Below are 17152 nucleotides of genomic sequence, written 5' to 3'. Positions count from 1 at the left end.
CCCTGGATTTACAATTTAATTTGAACTGCAAACACAATAAATATTGGTAGTCTCTGCTACAGCTTGGCTCTCCTCACAAACATCCACTTTATCGGTTAGAGGCTGAAAAACAAAACAGAGACGTATGGTTTTAACTACGGCTAGTTCTTACACCCTACAAAACAAAAATGCTCACTTTGAAATATACCCACTGGATAACAGGCCATCTGAAAGCCAGGGCGCTTAAACCCCATTTTTCACAAAGGCCCCAGTGTGATAGGGTCACTCTCAGGCATCATAGCTGCATCCGCATGCAGAAACATAGATTCATAATCACTGTTTTCAGAGCCCACATCAATCACTGATGGTTGTCCAGACACCACGACCAGTGGCTGGTCCAGAACCACGCCTTCACCACCCCAGGATGCCATTTCCAGATTAGCAACTTTTATGGGCACATGCTCCTTAATGTTTTGAAAGAAATCTCCAACAGACTGGTTCATAACTATAACAGTGAGCAGTGGCTTGCTGTCGACAGACAGTGTAGACACGTACTCGCAGAGCTCACCGGCCTTGCAAGTCACCATCAAGTCTTGAGCAGACTCAGGTTTATCACCTCCCATTAGACAATAAGGGGGTATAACTATTCTCAGAACCCTAGGGGCTTTCTATGGGTGTTTTGGCTTTGTCGTAACTGTAGCTGTTCATAATCGCGGTTTCCTAAATATGATATTATATGATATTGTATTTATAGCGCGCCCAGCCACAAGTCTTTCAAGGCATGACAAGGCAAGGGAGGGATACAAGGAGGGACAAGACAACAATCTTACTAGACCCAGTGACATTGAGAAGGCACAAGTGCAGGGGAGAGGGAAGGGAGAAAGTGCAAGGGGCATGTTAAGAGTGAAAGGGCTGAACACGGGATCGAAACAACAAATGGTAGTGCGGCCAGCAGATGACAAGTACAAGAGTTGAGTGCCGACAACGGGTGTCTAATAATTGCAGGTAAGGGGACTGTAGGGTTGCAGATACAGACCCAAGTGCAAGGGTTTTCAGGGGGCAGCGCAGGTATGTAGCTGGGTGGGCAAGGATTAGGGCCCGAATACAGAGGGTAGACAGGTGCCCAGTGAAATATCACTTCTGAGAGCCCCTGAAAGCTGCAAGAGTGCACGCGTTTCCCAGTCCTACTGCAAAGGCTATATAGAGGCGTTGTAAACCCCTCACTCGGTCTCATCATAACCTTAGAAATGTCCCACAACTATGTATAACTTGAAAAATTGATATCAAATCTATATCCATCTATACTCTCTAACTCTCTAGCCTGTGCCATTGAGATTATAAAATCATGATGTCATCTATATTATCTATAAAATGTGTATCCGCTTCCTATAACCTTGGGGCGGAACCTCTGTCCCACGTCACTCTGCAAAACCCTAGATTCACAGTCCCCATCTTCAGAGCTCACTTCACCCTCAATAGTCATCCAGGCACCATCACCACCCGCTGCTCCAATGTTTACATGTATTATTATTATTTTTATTAGTACAAAATATGTGTATAAAAATGATATTCAGTTTATATCAAATCATCTCAAATAGTATCAAAACCTTTTAACATTAGTTTTATGCCCACTTTATATAAAATATACATTTGATATCAAATCGATATCATGTTTTATATCTTTTTATATCAAATTGATATTCACTTTATTTCAAAAACATATCAAAAGGGGGAGGGATTAAGACCAGAAACAGGGTGTGTGCACACCTGTCAAAATATTTGATGTGCATGAAAGGGGGAATTATATACTACTTATTGGCAATTGCTAATGCCTAGCAAAATCAAAGAGCTTATCACAACAAATGCTGCCATGCTTGCCACCTCAAGAACCATTTTTTGGTGTACTTGCTGCCATTCCCTTTTATTGACAATATTGGTTTCCCTTAAATGTTGGCATAAATGGAACCCAAACAGAATATCCTGAGCTTACCCTGCGTTTCCAGGCATGTGTTTCCCAAGGTGCATGACACAGTTGTTGCAAAGCTCTAGAATGTGATCCAGGAGATGCCTTATTTGCAGGAACCTCTGAGCGTAATCTGAGAAAATGACAGACTATCCAAAACAATGCCCTACGTGCGGCCACAGGTCTATACAAGCATGACCACATCACTGAAGCTAGAAGAGATGCCCACTGGCTTCCGATCCACTGGAGGATTACATTCAAAACATTATCCATCATGCACAGATGCCTCTGCAACACTGCCCCAGCCTACCTCTCTCACTGTGCGGAAAGATACACCCTCATGCTCCCACTCAGACCTGCGAATTGCCAGCTAGTCAAAGTCCCCAGCTTCAGACACAAATCCACTGGAGGCTCATGATTCCCTGTCATGGCTGTCAAACTATGGAACAACCTCCCCATTGACTTGAGAAAGAAGACGTCATACTGGACATTCTGAAAAAACCTAAAGACCTGGCTGTTCACTTAAAGCACCATGCTCCTAGACTCAATCATTCACCAACTTCGTCTCTTTGTACTGAAACTATTATACTTGATCTTCCTTATATCCACCAACATCTCTCCCATCCCCTCTTCTTCTGCTGTTTCTTTCTCCTGTTCTATCAATGTAACGAACACTCAGATACCGAAGGATCCAGCACGCTGTAACAAATGCAAAAATAAGTAAATCAATAAATAGATGAGGGTGAAGGAGTGTTCACCCAATTGAGAACATGTGGACAAGTGCAAAGAGTCCCAAACACATGATTGTAGCAAGACACAGGTCTCTCTTCCATAATACACACTACACAATTAATACGCAGACTACAGTGTCAAGCAATGTTCTCCTTGTAGAATTTTGACCAGATGTCACAAAATAAATTATATGTCTCTGGAAAACCTAAACCTGAAGCTGTTTTCTGTGATTAGATTGATCCTTGGACACAAAATGTTGTTTGTTTGTGAAATGAGTAACCAGGTTATACACAGTTCCTGAAAAAAACATGCCTTGATGGCCCTTAGCAATGTACTAGGAATATATGTGCAAACTTCTGCAGCTCCTGCATATATGGCAATGCTTTGTCCCACTTAAAGGTCAGACACCAGGTGCCTCACCGCAAAAAAAGCAGACTGGCTCCTGAAAGAATGCCTTGCCATCATAGCATAGTATGCAAAGACATTTGGTTGCAATTCTCTTTCAGCAAGCCAATGACATCAGATTTTCCTTGTGTGGGAAATGCTAACATGTTCAAAGAGGTGACTGACAGGGTGAGTTTCAGGTCATGGTGTCTTAGATCATTAAGCCTGTGGTGCTCTGGAATTATCCCATCATGGCTTGCATTTTTTGTCATGGCAGAGCCAGTTTATGTTATGTTATGTTACTGAGCACTTATATAGGTCCTTTCACCCGTGGTATGATCTAAATGCGCTGTGGGTTGAACACCCTTGGGGACCATAGTACAGGTCAGTTGAGGAAGTAGGAGGGTAAGTAGAGTGTGTGTGTGTACTTAGTATGTGTGCAGGTAGACCGAATTTTGGTGGATAGCTGCATTCTAATGCTATGAGTAGTGAGGAGGTTGTGTGAGACCAGTAGTATGTGTGCAGCTAGGCCGAATTGTCTTGGGTAGCTGCATTCTAGCTGAGGTGGTGCTTGTATGTGAGATTATGTGTGCAGCTAGGCTCATTTTTTCATGGGACATAGTTGTGTCCTAAAGATTGTTGAGTTGTGAATTGTGGTATGTAATCATGTGTACAGCTAGGTCGAAATGAATCATGTGGATAGCTGCATTCTATTGTTTATTGGTTCACAGGAGAGAGTTAGCATATTAGTAGGTAGGTGCTAGTATCCGTGCAATTGAAAGAGGTACCCTGATCCTGATTACCTTCTTGTGCCTGCTGAATGAACTTTGCTCCCAATTGAATAGGTTTGGTGATGTAGTACTCCCGGAAACTCTTGGTCTAGTGTCAACTCAATTCTGTGACTGCAAGCATGACTGCCCCTCTCTCTGGCTTAACAATATAATCAATGTTCAGTTTGGCCATATCCCAAACCTGCTGTACCAAGCTACTATCTCCCCTATGCTTTGGAGTGTTGGGTGCTTATGTGTGGGCATGGCAGGGGATGCACAGGGTAGTGGGCATTTTAGTGGTAAAAGTCCTGGTGCTTACTGCGCCAGGTGATTGCAGATTTACAGTCCGCCATCCCTGTGTCTAGCTGATTGGGCAATTGCTTGTTGGTTAACACCTTCTTGATATGCAGTTGCATCCAGTTCTGTCCTGTCAGAATTACAAGTACTTCCTAGATATGTATCTGGGTACTCAAGCAACCCAAAATGTCCAGCGTCAAAAACTAGCCTGTGATATTAGTACTGTGCCTGTCTGACATTTTAGGTGTAGCGGATGGCGGAGTATTCCAGGTGTAGTGCATGGTTAGAGTTGTAGGTAACAGCTCACCGTTGTCACTTACAAGAGCTGGCCTCGCCAGAGTTCTCACCTGATTTAAGTGCTGAGTACATTGCCAGTAAAAAAAAAAGCCATACCAGTCATAGTGTTAGAACATAAATGCTAGTAGGTCCAGGGTTCCGAGTCCCAGGTATTCGTTTACAGCTGATGGCTGAGCATTTCCATTCTAGATTACAGAAAAGGTAGCAGGCGCCCCTCTCTCGGAAGAACAAGGCATGATAACCTGTTCAGTGGTTATTAACCACATTGAGAGTTCGCAGCCATTGCTTTTTGCTCACTGTACCTTCACAGATGGGAAATATCCATTTGCATATCAGTCTTTGTCCCACCCACAAGGGCAGTCCAGCACCGAAATGCTATGGCAATTCCTCTCTGAACAAGAGTACCATCAGCAACCCCATACACGTGTTTCAGCCTTGTTGGGCATCATCAGTGAGGTGAAGCTGAGCCTCTCTAAGCACAGTGAGCAGGGAGTCCACGTCTGGTTGCCCCCAGGTAACCTAGGGTGACCAACCCCAAGTTCCTTTCAAAATTACAGAAAAGGTAGCAGGCGCCCCTCTCTCGGAAGAACAAGGCATGATAACCTGTTCAGTGGTTATTAACCACATTGAGAGTTCGCAGCCATTGCTTTTTGCTCACTGTACCTTCACAGATGGGAAATATCCATTTGCATATCAGTCTTTGTCCCACCCACAAGGGCAGTCCAGCACCGAACTGCTATGGCAATTCCTCTCTGAACAAGAGTACCATCAGCAACCCCATACACGTGTTTCAGCCTTGTTGGGCATCATCAGTGAGGTGAAGCTGAGCCTCTCTAACCATTCTAGTTTATGGTTTGAGTTGACAGTGACAACTGCATTATTGTTCCTCACAAGAGCTGAACTTGCCAGCAACATCAGCTGATCTCGGAGTGTAGTGCATACCCGGTAGAAGACAAAGACACAGCTCAATCACCACGCTAGAACATTAGAATGTAAGTACTGCGAGATCCAGGGTTCGGAGTTCTGGGCATTCATTTACAGACAAATAAAGTGTAGACACAGTCATCACGTTAGTGAATAGGTGCAACTGGGTATTCATTGCTGAAGATGTAAGGTATAGCTAAAAATCCAACAATACCTGCCTTCTATATCCTCCCCAAAATACAGAAATACCCCCCTTTACCACCAGGAAGGCCTAAAGTTTTGCCCATAAACTCCATTTTAGAACCTTTATCAATATATGTAGATTACTTCTTACGGCCTTTTGTTAAAGAAATGCGATCTTACATAAAGGATACTACCAGTATGATTCAAACTCTCGCAGTTTGCAGATTGAAACGAATCACATTCAAGTCAGCTTTGACATTATTTCGCTATATACAAGCATACCCCAACAGGAGTATATTCTAGTGATAGAAAAATATCTGATTTAACGCACTACCACTCTACACACAGTACCAACAACATTCATCTTAGAATGCACAAGAGTAGCCTTGACCAAAAATGTCTTTCTTTATGAGGGTTTATTTTTCAACCAAAGGCACGGAACAAGTATGGGGGCGACTTTTGCCCCGGACTTGGCCAAACTGTATATGGATAATCTGGAAACCCAATCCATTTATGACCTGACTAACCATTACAAAACCAACATTGCAAGCTGGCATCGTTATATTGATTACATTTTTATGGTCTGGAAAGGTTGGATACCAGAGCTCACCTCGTTTACTACATGGCTAAATCATCAAAATACATATATACAATTTTTCAGCAATTACAATCTGCTGAAAATGCCTTTTTTAGATTTGGAAATAAGGAAAACAACAGAAGGTAAACACAAAACTACTCTGTTTAGAAAAGAAACAGACAAGAAAATGCTATAACAATATCACAGCTTTCACCCTTTGAGTCTCAAGGAAAGCCTTCCAGTTGGCCAATTTCTGAGGATTAGACGCAATTGTACACACATAATGGAATACAAACATCATGGTAAGATTTTAAAACTTGCCTAAAAGACCAAGGCTATCCAGCAAAAGTAGTACAAAGAGCCTACGAAAGAGCCAAAACACAAATAGAGAGACTTGTTTAAATCCTCACAAATCGGCTGCCAACAAAATCATGTGTGTGTCCACATTCACGCCGATTAATAATAACCTTAGAAAGATTATTCTAAAAAATTGGCACATTGTAAAGACTGCAGATTTTGCACCAGAACAACCGAGATTTGCCTTTAAAAGACAACCTAATTTGAAAGATAAACTGGTACATACGTATACCCCTATTGTGCAAGTAACAACGAAACAAAGTATTCTATGGGACCTTCCACCAGTTGAAGGACATTTCAAATGTGGAAAATGTTCGGTGTGTCCGATGACGAAAAACATGAAAACAGAAGACCTCCAAGGTCATGAGTCGATATCACAACATTCACTAATTGTAACACTGAGTGGGCCATATACAGCATCAAATGCCCTTGTAATCTACGACATATATAGGTAAAACAAAACAACAGAATAAACAAAGAATCTGTGAACACAGATCCTCTACAAAAAACAAAGTGAATAATAAGCCTTTGGTAGCTCACTTCATGCAAAAACAACATTTACCCTCAGTTTGTTATGGTTTGTTATTCAAACCATATATCAGCCATCAAGAGGAGGTAACTGAGAACTCGCTCTCAAATAATGAGAGCAAAAGTGGATTTTCAATCTAATTACAGTGAAAAATTAATTGAATTCCGCAGTTGAATGGGGTCTCTTCCTATGTGATAAAACACATCATGGCCCATTGGATCATTAAAATATAGCCCCCTTCTTCTTTTTTTTGATTTCCCAGTTACATTTTGGTGTCAGAAAAATACACCAAACGATAAAAATGTTCTTGCAATCCCATGAGAGGTAAAAGATCCTATCTAATCGAAAAAGGATTCCTTTTTTGGACATTTCCCTTGACATACATTAATATAAATAAGTTCATGAACTGTCATACATTCAAAAACCAAAATGTATCCCCATTTAAACACACAAAGGGGTAAAATAAACACATTTTAGTTATGTTTACATTCACAAAAAATTATTTTGGCTAGTTAAGTAAAGTTTTTTGCACTTGCACTTTATTGGGGATAAATTTGTTGTCTACTTTACAGCCGTCCATGGATGCACGTTTTTCTGTTGTTCCAGTCGCATTGTTATTTTATCTATTTGTGAGATATATATATTTATTGACTTTCATTCTTTTATCTATTTGATTGTTAAATCGTATTATGTGACTTAGTATATGCACCACACATTTAGGAACATATTTGTGCATCCATGGACGTAGAGCACTGTGCATTTTATCATTGCTGTTGTCTGGACATTTCTCTCCTTTAAACTTTTTCCCTATTTTGCTGCTAAATATTATGTATTTTAACAACTGCTGCTATTGCACTAAGCACTTTAAATTTGCTGCTAAAGCACTTAGCACTTTACATTGCTGCTAAAGCCCTAAGCACTTTATATTGTCTCAAGACTGCATTATTATGTTCGATTTGTATTACACCTCGCATATGTATGCGTAAACTTAGACCTACATGACTATATATCTTTGTTTATTCGAGACTAACGTTGGACACTTAGAATGGCTACATTTTGTCTAGTAAACACATCATGTTGTGGGGCTGCTTGGACACCGTTGAGGTAATGGCTGTTTCAGACGTTATAACGTGGACAGACCTACAAGGCAGGGCTCGTCATATTTGGCGGTTGCCCTAGAATGGCATTACTTTTTGACTTTATTTTTATCTTGGGTACCAGCCTTTGTTGACAGACATATCATTGGAAAACACACGTTTATTTTGAACGATGTGTATTTATATATATTTATATATCCTTTTTTATATATATTTTTTCCTTAGACACTCGTTATGTACCTGAGGTTTTCTTTTTGCCATTTTTCTTTTTGCCATTTTCCTCCACAGTCCTCGCAGCCAGCACATCTGTGAAATTGTTGCTATATTCTTCATCATATAATATTTGGTTGATGTATTGACACCAACGATGTGTTTTTATTTTATTTTATTTTATTTAATACACTGCATGTTGCAGTGCTTTAAATGTTCTAAGATGGCTGCCATGTGTTCATCAATTTGTACCACCTTGTGAATGGGGACATTCTATGCACTTGTATCATAGAGGTTTTTAAAGCATATATAAGAAGTCCTTCTTCCATGAAACACCCTACCTACGTGAACAAGCGGTCAGTGTACCGCGAAACGCGTCGTTTTGTATCCAGGCTTTCCCTTTTTGCTGCACCTTTTTATGAATAAAGAAACATTTGTGCTGCCTGGACTTGCTGTCATGCCTTTTCCTTGCTGAGACTGGATTTCGTTTCTCAGCTGCTCTTGGGAGTGCAATCCATCCAAATTTGCCCTGTTTTAGGGCATTTTTTCTTTTTTTGAAAAAAAAAAAAAAAAAAAAAAATATATATATATATATATATATATATATATATATATATATATATATATATATATATATATATATATATATATATATATATATATATATATATATATATATAATAACACCAAAAAAAAAACTCACCTCGCAGCCCTTTCCCTGTAAAGGAGAATAGTCTGCCACACATCCAAGATGGCACCTTGAAGTGTGCCGATACAACATTTTAGAAAATGTCACAATACCCTTATATTTACCTATACTGAGACTAAATACGAAAAATAAACAAAGCGAAAATCCAAAGAGAGGAGAAACCGTGCACGCTGAGAGAAGCAGAGGAGTTTTCTTTCTCTTGGCAAACAGTAAGCCTTCTCGAAACGCCAGAAACGTTTTTGCGTAAACTATTGACATCAACTGCCCGAAACAAGACACTGTGTCTTATACAGAGCTTTTTTCTTCCCGTAGCGCAGAGTCTAAAAAAGAAAAATTCATCCTTGTGAAGAATATCATTACACGGAAGGAGGGATATTTCCAACAAATATAACATCATTAAACCAGTACCATTGTCCTGAGGACGGCTATAATAGCAAAGAAAGTCACTAGAGATAGTGCCTTATCCAATGCAATATGCCAAAGCATATGTCGATTATCTAAAAGGCTATAAATATTTTAGCCTACATGACAGAGACCTGTAACATTATATCTCTGCGACAACCTACCTTGTGACTGTGCATTATCAATATTCATAAAAACTGTTAAATAATGATTGTTCCATAATATAACTACGGTTGAATTTGAATCAACTGCCACACGCACTAACCCCACTTGTATAAAAGTAGTTTCTGTTTTTAATCGGAGAACCTCTGGAATGTAGTATTTCATGATGTGTCTTTTTTATCTTGTTTTGTGATTTTTTGGAATAAAAACTGTGTATTTATTACATGTTTTTTTCGATTGGGTAGAGTTTGTTGAAATTATCAATTTGCTCCTAAAATGTATTTGAGGCATGTTGTGAGATTCTGATGGTGCACTGATTTCAAGCAAGTCTTTGTTTCTGAGAATAGGGGTAACTGTGGCTCTATGTTCTTGATCTTTATAATGAAGATGTAAGTGTTAAACACAAAGGTTACTGGTAACAAGGTTCTGTGTCCCGGTCATTCTTGCTTGTCTGTAGTAGTGGATTCAAGGCCAGTTCTTTGCCGGTGGGTTGTTCGGGAAACATGGTTCTGTGGACGGGCAAGGACCAAAATCGGTCCTTTGCATCATTTAGGGGAAGAGCCAGGTTTTGAGTGCTTTCTGGAAGGCCTTGAAATCTTGAGTATGTCGAATCAGGGGGGCAGTGAGTTTCCAGATTGATGGTGCAAGGGTTGAGTAGGCAGACCCTCCGATCCTGTCAGATTTGGAATGGGGACTAAGAGGAGGGCAGTGCTTGACCTTGGAGTGCTGGATAGGAGTTATGGCCGAATCTTTTCTTGTAAGAATTTTGGGTCAGCTTTGTGCACTGCTCGGTGAGTGATGCACATGATTTTGAAACGGCCTCGTCACCCAATCTGGAGCCAGTGTAAGGTGCATAGAGCTGGTGAGATGTGATCACTTTGTCAGAGGGCAAGAAGGAGCCCGGCTGTGGAGTTCTGGAGTCTTTGGAGTTTGTTTAGTTGGTAGGCAGTTCACCCAGTGTTAGGCAGAATTATATGCAGTATCCTTTGGGAACACCACACACAATTAGGACTACAAGTGACAGTACAAATTCACCTGTGGTACAAGCCTGTACTACACAGTAAAGTGGTAGCGATGGCTGAGCAGCCAGACTTATCTCAAGAGTAAAGGGAGCAGTATCAATAGTCACACAAAGGACAGCAATTACTATGATTCAAACAAACACTGACTCAAGGTTTCTGAGTAAAAGAATATACATTTATTGTCACATAATTTATAAAACATTTCACTATTATCAAGCAGTTGAAAAATTGTGATTCTAATACACTACATACACCACACCCAATAGATTCTGGACAAGTTAAACTCAAAATAAAGTGTGAGCAAAATGGCACTCCAGCAATTTAAAAAGGGAGGGACAGATAAAGTTAGACAAAAGTTGAGCAGCACCAACAAATAAGTAAGCAGGGCAATCTAGAAAAAGGAACTACAGTGAGGAAATCAAATCAAGATGCCTTAGCCAAAGTCAATGGACCGAAGTCTTTGCAGAGGATCACACAGTTCAGAGTAGTTCGCAGTTAAGTCTTTGCCAAGAGTACAGAACGAAGTTGGTTGGATGACAAAAAATTACTTTAAAGAAAAGAGAAGGACAAGCCCTCAGATTGGCGATAGATTTCACACACTTTCACCGCAGTCGGACGAAACGAAAAACCGGGTTAGCACATCTTTAAAGCACAAGAATGCTGTAGCTGAGGCAGACGTTCCTAGCAGATCCTGCAAGCTCATGGTTCCTGAAGCGACTGACAAGAAGGATGAGGATTGGAGGGTCCTGCACTGCCGAGGGAAGAAACCAGCAGCGGAGCAAAGCTACAAATAAAGGTGCACTCCTTAAAACCCAAGCAGGGTCCGTTCCTCCTGGCTATCCGGTTCACTGCAGCTCTGTACAGCAAATTCGACCAGAGGAGGGAGGCCTGGCTTGCAGTTTGGCAAACTGGCTGTTCCCACCAGCTCAAGGGGAGAAAATTCCTTGCAGATCTTCCCTGTCGTTGAAGTTAGAAGATTCGGACCCGCAGCAGGGCTTCAGCCGGAGGTTCAGTCATGGTAGAGGTCCTCTTCTGTCAGCTTCTTGTCAGTTCTCTCGATCCAGTGGCGACTCTGCCTTTCAAGTTCCAGAGAACTGCTTTTTGTGCAGTTTTCCCCATTTACACAGCCTGGCTGTCAATCACACAGTAGGGTGGCTGTCCCGCTGGGACAGTCACCACAGCCAATCATACCAGAGTGCGACATGGGTCTCCAAGGAGACCCTGTGCAGGGAGTCTCAAAGCCCTCCCTCACATCCTGTCTCTCTCAGACATTCAGGTGCCTAAGGAGGGCTTCTGTGCAGAAGCCTGCCAAAGGTTGACGAACAAAGGAATCAAACCTGTTTTGGCGTGCAGAGAAAAACACGAGAAAGACTTTTACAAAAAGAAATGGCGACTAAACCCAGCTGGAACCATATAAAAACGTATATGGTCCAGCGGGTTTAAGTTGGAGGCTACCAAGATAGCCTTAAACAATACCAAGGCTATTTAGAATAACTGCAGTAGGAAAAATAGCGTAGTTACCTCTGCCACCAGCCAAATCTTAATGAAAAGGGAACAAAACAATGTTCCATGAGAAACAGACAAAAAGGGATAGCTATTAACCCTTTCCAGAACTCTATGTAAGATAGTGTGTACTTGGTGTGTGATTTAAAACGACTAATAAAGTCAATGGCAACTTTACATGTTTCTGGGAGACAGTAGTCAGTCCCCAAAAATTGAGTCAGAGATGGGAAGTCTGAAAAAGACAACCCTGTGTCACTGCACTGAAGGTGCTGTGTAACACACAGTAAAAATAGTATGCCTATGGAGTAGGTGAGGCTCCACAGTCTATGAACACAAACATGTTAAACACACACAGCAAAACACATGTAAGAGTGGGAAAAAAGGTTCACACTCTTACCAGGTGAAAAAAAAAATCCTAGAAATCCAGCAAAGCTGCTGAGGGACTCAGTCGGTAAGGGAAATTAGCCATTTTGGAGAATTTTCCCTGACACCCAGGTAAATGGAGTTTGCATAGTCAAGTCTGGACATGACATTTGACATAATTGCTGCCAGTCTATTCGGGTAGGGGAGGTAAGGGACGATGAGTTTCATAAGCCTTAGGTGGAAGTGGCAGGATTTTAATACATGGTTAATGTGGTGTGACAGAGTAAGATCAGAGTCCATTGTGCAGCCAATGTTTTTGACAGAGTTTGAGGTGGGAGGTCATGAAACTGGGGGCCAGGGAGAGGGTTGCAGGAATAAAGCAGTTTTACTACACACCATGATCTCTGTTTTCCCTGGGTTTAGAAGGAGGTGGTTAATCGTCATCCAGAGATCAATGCCTGTAAGGTATGCTGCTAGGTCAGGGTGAGGGTCGTAGGCCGATTTGGTAATCTTCAGAATGATTTGTTTGTCATGAGCATACTTAACGCAGGTAAAATGGTTAGAGCGGATGAGCCCCGGGCAGAGGGGTCATGTAAAGGTTGAAGAGAAGGGGTGAGAGTTAGGTGCCTTGGGGTATTCCAGTGCTCAGTGGGTGCGCAGTGTGGAAGAAAGGGGGGAGCGAGGTGATTTGCTGTCTGTTGGGGAGGAATGAAGCGATCCATTTGAGTGCTGAGTCTCAAATTCTTAGGGAGTCTAATCCATAAAGGAAGACTGTGTGGTTAACCATATCAAAGGCTGCTGAGACATCAAGAAGAACAAGTGTGGCGCATCCTTCTGAGTCTGCAGTCACTTTGAGGTCATCCCACAAAGAGATCAGTGTCATTACAGTTCTGTGGTGAGGACAGAAGCCTGATTGCATGGGGTCGAGGAGGTTGTTGGTTTCTACGAAACAGTTGACTTGGTAGTATGCAGTGTGGACGATGAGTTTTGCAAAGAATCGGGTGTTGGAAATGGGCCTGTAGTTGATTTATTTATGTATTTGTTTATTTATTTATTTATTTATTTATTTATATCACACCAAAACCCGCAGGCATCAGGGCGCGCACACAAAGACACAGACAACAAAAAAGACGACGGGACAGCAAATTCATTGTCGCAATAGTCTAGTAATTTAGTCATTCATTTAAATAGTAGCGTTTTCAGTTTCTTTCTGAAAATCAGATAGTTTGATTCTAATCTTAGAGTGCAAGGGAGCCCATTCCATTTTGCTTCTGCTTTTACAGAAAAAGAGCATCCAAGTCCATCCGCTCTTTTGGCACTTGTGTGTCCCACCAGACCATGAGATTCAGATCTCAGAGACCAACCTGGTTTATATAGCGTTATTTGTTCTTTCAGGTAAGCTGGAGCTGATCCGTGGAGACAGTGATGTACAATGGTCATAGCTTTAAAGGGAATACGATCATCCAAAGCTAGCCAGTGGAGTGACTTTGTATCTTCGGAAATGTGCTTTCTACTTGTTTTCATTCTGATTGTTCTCACTGCGTTATTTTGAATGATCTGGCATTGCGCGATGCAGCCCTTGTTAGCTCCGGCCAGCAGGGCGTTCCCATAGTCCAGCCTAGAGAGTATTGTGGCTCTAGCAATTGGTTGGAGAGGGTCGAGGGATGGTTTCTTTAGATGGGGTTTGACATGCACTATTTTGAAGGGTTCTCAGAAGATGCCTTAGTTAAGGGAGTCATTAAGGATGAACCTGGACAGTTCCCCTGCACATGCAGAGGTGAAGATTGAGCCAGGACTCAAGTGGGGTCTGTGAATAGTTTTGCTGCAACGTTGTCTCAGGTACTATGTTGCCCTGGTACCCCAAAAGTGCTAAAATGCGATTACTGGTACAGAGCCCCTCCATTGCATCCTGTCTGTTGCCCGAAAGATCAGAGATTCTAGTCACTGGGCCAAGCCACTTTGCAAGCTCTGTTTTACCTTCACGTTTCATGCACCTCTTGGTACATCAAAAAGTATCTTGCCCATTAGCTATCACAGAGCCTGCGCTAGTTTCAATACCATCCTCCTCCAAAGGCTCCTGTTGGCATAACAGGTTAATGATATCTACCACTGCTGGCAACGTAGTATTGATGTCCTTAGCAATAAGGCGACTTGGCTTAATGTGGGCTATTGCACTCCTAGCTCTACCTTCTGGTTCCTGCACAAATGCAGATGCAGTTGTGCAGTGTGGTATATGTGTTGGGATCGAGTAGCAGTCCCAAGAGGATGCACTGCTGTTTAAGATGGCAGAAGGTTTGCTGTTTGTGAGAATAACATCAACAAACATGGCGAGTATATTCTTCAAATCCATTTGCTCCTTATCCATATTCGCACAGAGCCAAAACACTGCATTAATGGTAATTGCCATAGCACTCAGGCTAGGGGAAGGAGAATCTTCATCCACTTCCGGGACACTCTTATCTGAGTCCATAGTGTCATCCTCACTGTCGGAAATACTTTCAAATTCGATTGAATCACATACCATTGCCTCCAGATCCTGGGTGGCTGGCAGTTTTGTGCCAAACATATTTTCATACTCTGCCAGAGCTGAGGAGTCACATAAGGCAGGGGCCATTGCCCCCATTGATTCGCTTTGGAGATTTAAGCCTGAATTAAAAAAGGAATTGTTGTTGTCTATCATGGGGGAAACTGTAGCCTCGCCCATTTGGGCTGCCAAGTTCACTTGCATTATATCAAATAAAAGAGCAGCAGGCATCAGTTAACGTCCAGGGTTAGCCCCCTCCTGCTGTGTACTAACATTCACAGTCGCCATTTTAGCAGTGGATTTGACATTCACTCAAGGCATCTGGACTGTGGAGAAAAAGATATTAATTTTCCCTTTTAGCAGACGCAATGGTGAATCACTGTTAGAGGTAACTCTCAGGAAATTGGAACATGGATGACGGCACTTGCATCCTTTTTGATTTTGCAACGCGACCAAGCAATGGAGAAAGGATTCATTTCAAGTTCCCCCTTGTGAATGGGAATCTTGGTTGACTGTGAAAAAACGTTGGCACCATATCATTGACACATGTGAGATACTAACAAATCTCTAGAGGAAGCAGCACTCCTTGGGATAGCTGAGGGTGAAAATATCAGTGCTCTGGATCCAGGACCACTGGCGAGATTCTCAGATTGGGGCATGGTCTCTGTGGTTGCAGCACACGGAGCGACTCATTTGTACAAAACTCCATGTGCAAATTACATTCAATGGGAGATTGTTTCTAGGTTTGGAATGTGAAACATTCAAGAAAAAAGACAGTTGAACACAAAAGCAAGGCACCGTATTGCACACCGACTTGTAGTCATTTTTTAGAATGTATTTCTTGTATTTGTATTTGTATGTCCTGATGAGGTGCACTAATTGGGAATAGCATCTACAACCAGTAGAGCGAAACTCGAGTCGACAAGACCAGAGGTTCCACTACACTTTGGAGATTGACTCTACTTGGGTTACATAGAAATACCACAGTAAATGTATGTATTGAAAGAAATGTGTTAATATATACTGTTTGAAGGATATGTATTGATGCACTTTAGAAGACCATAAATATGATTTAGACTATTAAGGTCTATTGGTATAGACTGGCGTGTTCTGCGTTTGGAACACACAATAGAGATTGCACTGTTTTGCACTAGTAGGAATGGTTATGGAGTTGAATGTGAATGTGAGATTATGAGATGAATGTTGAGATAGAATGGTTCTTGGTTGGTGTTGTGTTTTCAGATTGTAACAAATGTTCAACTTATAAATTTTGTAATTGTCATATATTCTCCTATGTGTTGCGAGTTATGAACATATAAACAAGAAAATAAATTTAATGAATTTAACAAAACCTTGTCTATAAATCCTTTTGCATTAAATAGCCACCCTTGTGGAGGGAATTGGTTGGTCTCTTTCTTACTAGTGATTATAAATGGTCAGAGGGCGGTACTTGTCTCCTGACATTTGTACCTTTTTGCATGGTGGCCTTTTAGCAGACGGGGCAGGAACTCTGATGAGAGAGGCATTATAATTCTGGCTCCGAGTCAATTTCCCCGACCATTTAGCTGTGCTACGCAACACATACACGCAGGGCTTTTGCTTCATTTTTACACATGTTTACCAGGAAAAAAACGGAGAGTAATGTAGACAAGCTTTCACAGTCACACATTCTTACCGGGATTCCCAGAGTGGTAAATAGGCTTGCCCCGGTTTTCATGGTCCACATGGCCAAACTGCCTAACGGCCCACACTTCAGCTGTCAGTTCACGTGCGCTCATGCACTTTTAGTGCAGGTTTAAATTCTCCAGTTCAGAGTATGCAATTCAAAATCCCGAGCCAAAAAAATCAATTTTAGATTCCAGCTAGGTCTCAAACACAGGTCTGCTGCCTAACTGCTCACACCTCAGTCACTAGAACAATTACAGTTTGGCATGGAGGCAGGATTATCAAATTAAGAGTAGAAGATGAAATGGCAAGCACAGATTTCCCAACATTTTACTTTTGTTGCTTTGCATTTCGTGACCAACCATAAGTGAATAATTAGAAGGACCAATGGATTGACTTGCTTCTTTGGACAGAACAGGAGATTTACCAGTGCCTTTGTATTTTTTTTTTTTCAAGTATTACAAAGTGCGCTATTACAAGTGTATCTCAGTGGCTTTTCTAAC

The 17152-nt window shown here is 41.6% G+C and overlaps 1 long non-coding RNA gene across 1 annotated transcript in view; it reads right to left on the bottom strand.

The window, feature by feature from the left end:
- Positions 1-1786: 1786 nt before the first annotated feature.
- The window catches only part of LOC138473686 (uncharacterized), a 53892-nt gene continuing 38526 nt past the window's right edge, over positions 1787-17152 (bottom strand). The window contains exon 3 of the long non-coding RNA XR_011268852.1: positions 1787-2641. This is a non-coding gene — a long non-coding RNA (uncharacterized lncRNA). The remainder of the gene's footprint in view (positions 2642-17152) is intronic.

This window comes from Ambystoma mexicanum, chromosome 8 (assembly GCF_040938575.1).
Source record: "Ambystoma mexicanum isolate Mex_15411 chromosome 8, UKY_AmexF1_1, whole genome shotgun sequence".
NCBI classification, from domain to species: domain Eukaryota; kingdom Metazoa; phylum Chordata; class Amphibia; order Caudata; family Ambystomatidae; genus Ambystoma; species Ambystoma mexicanum.
The sequence above is the reverse complement of the archived record's forward strand: the minus strand, read 5'-3'. Positions and strand labels throughout refer to the sequence as shown.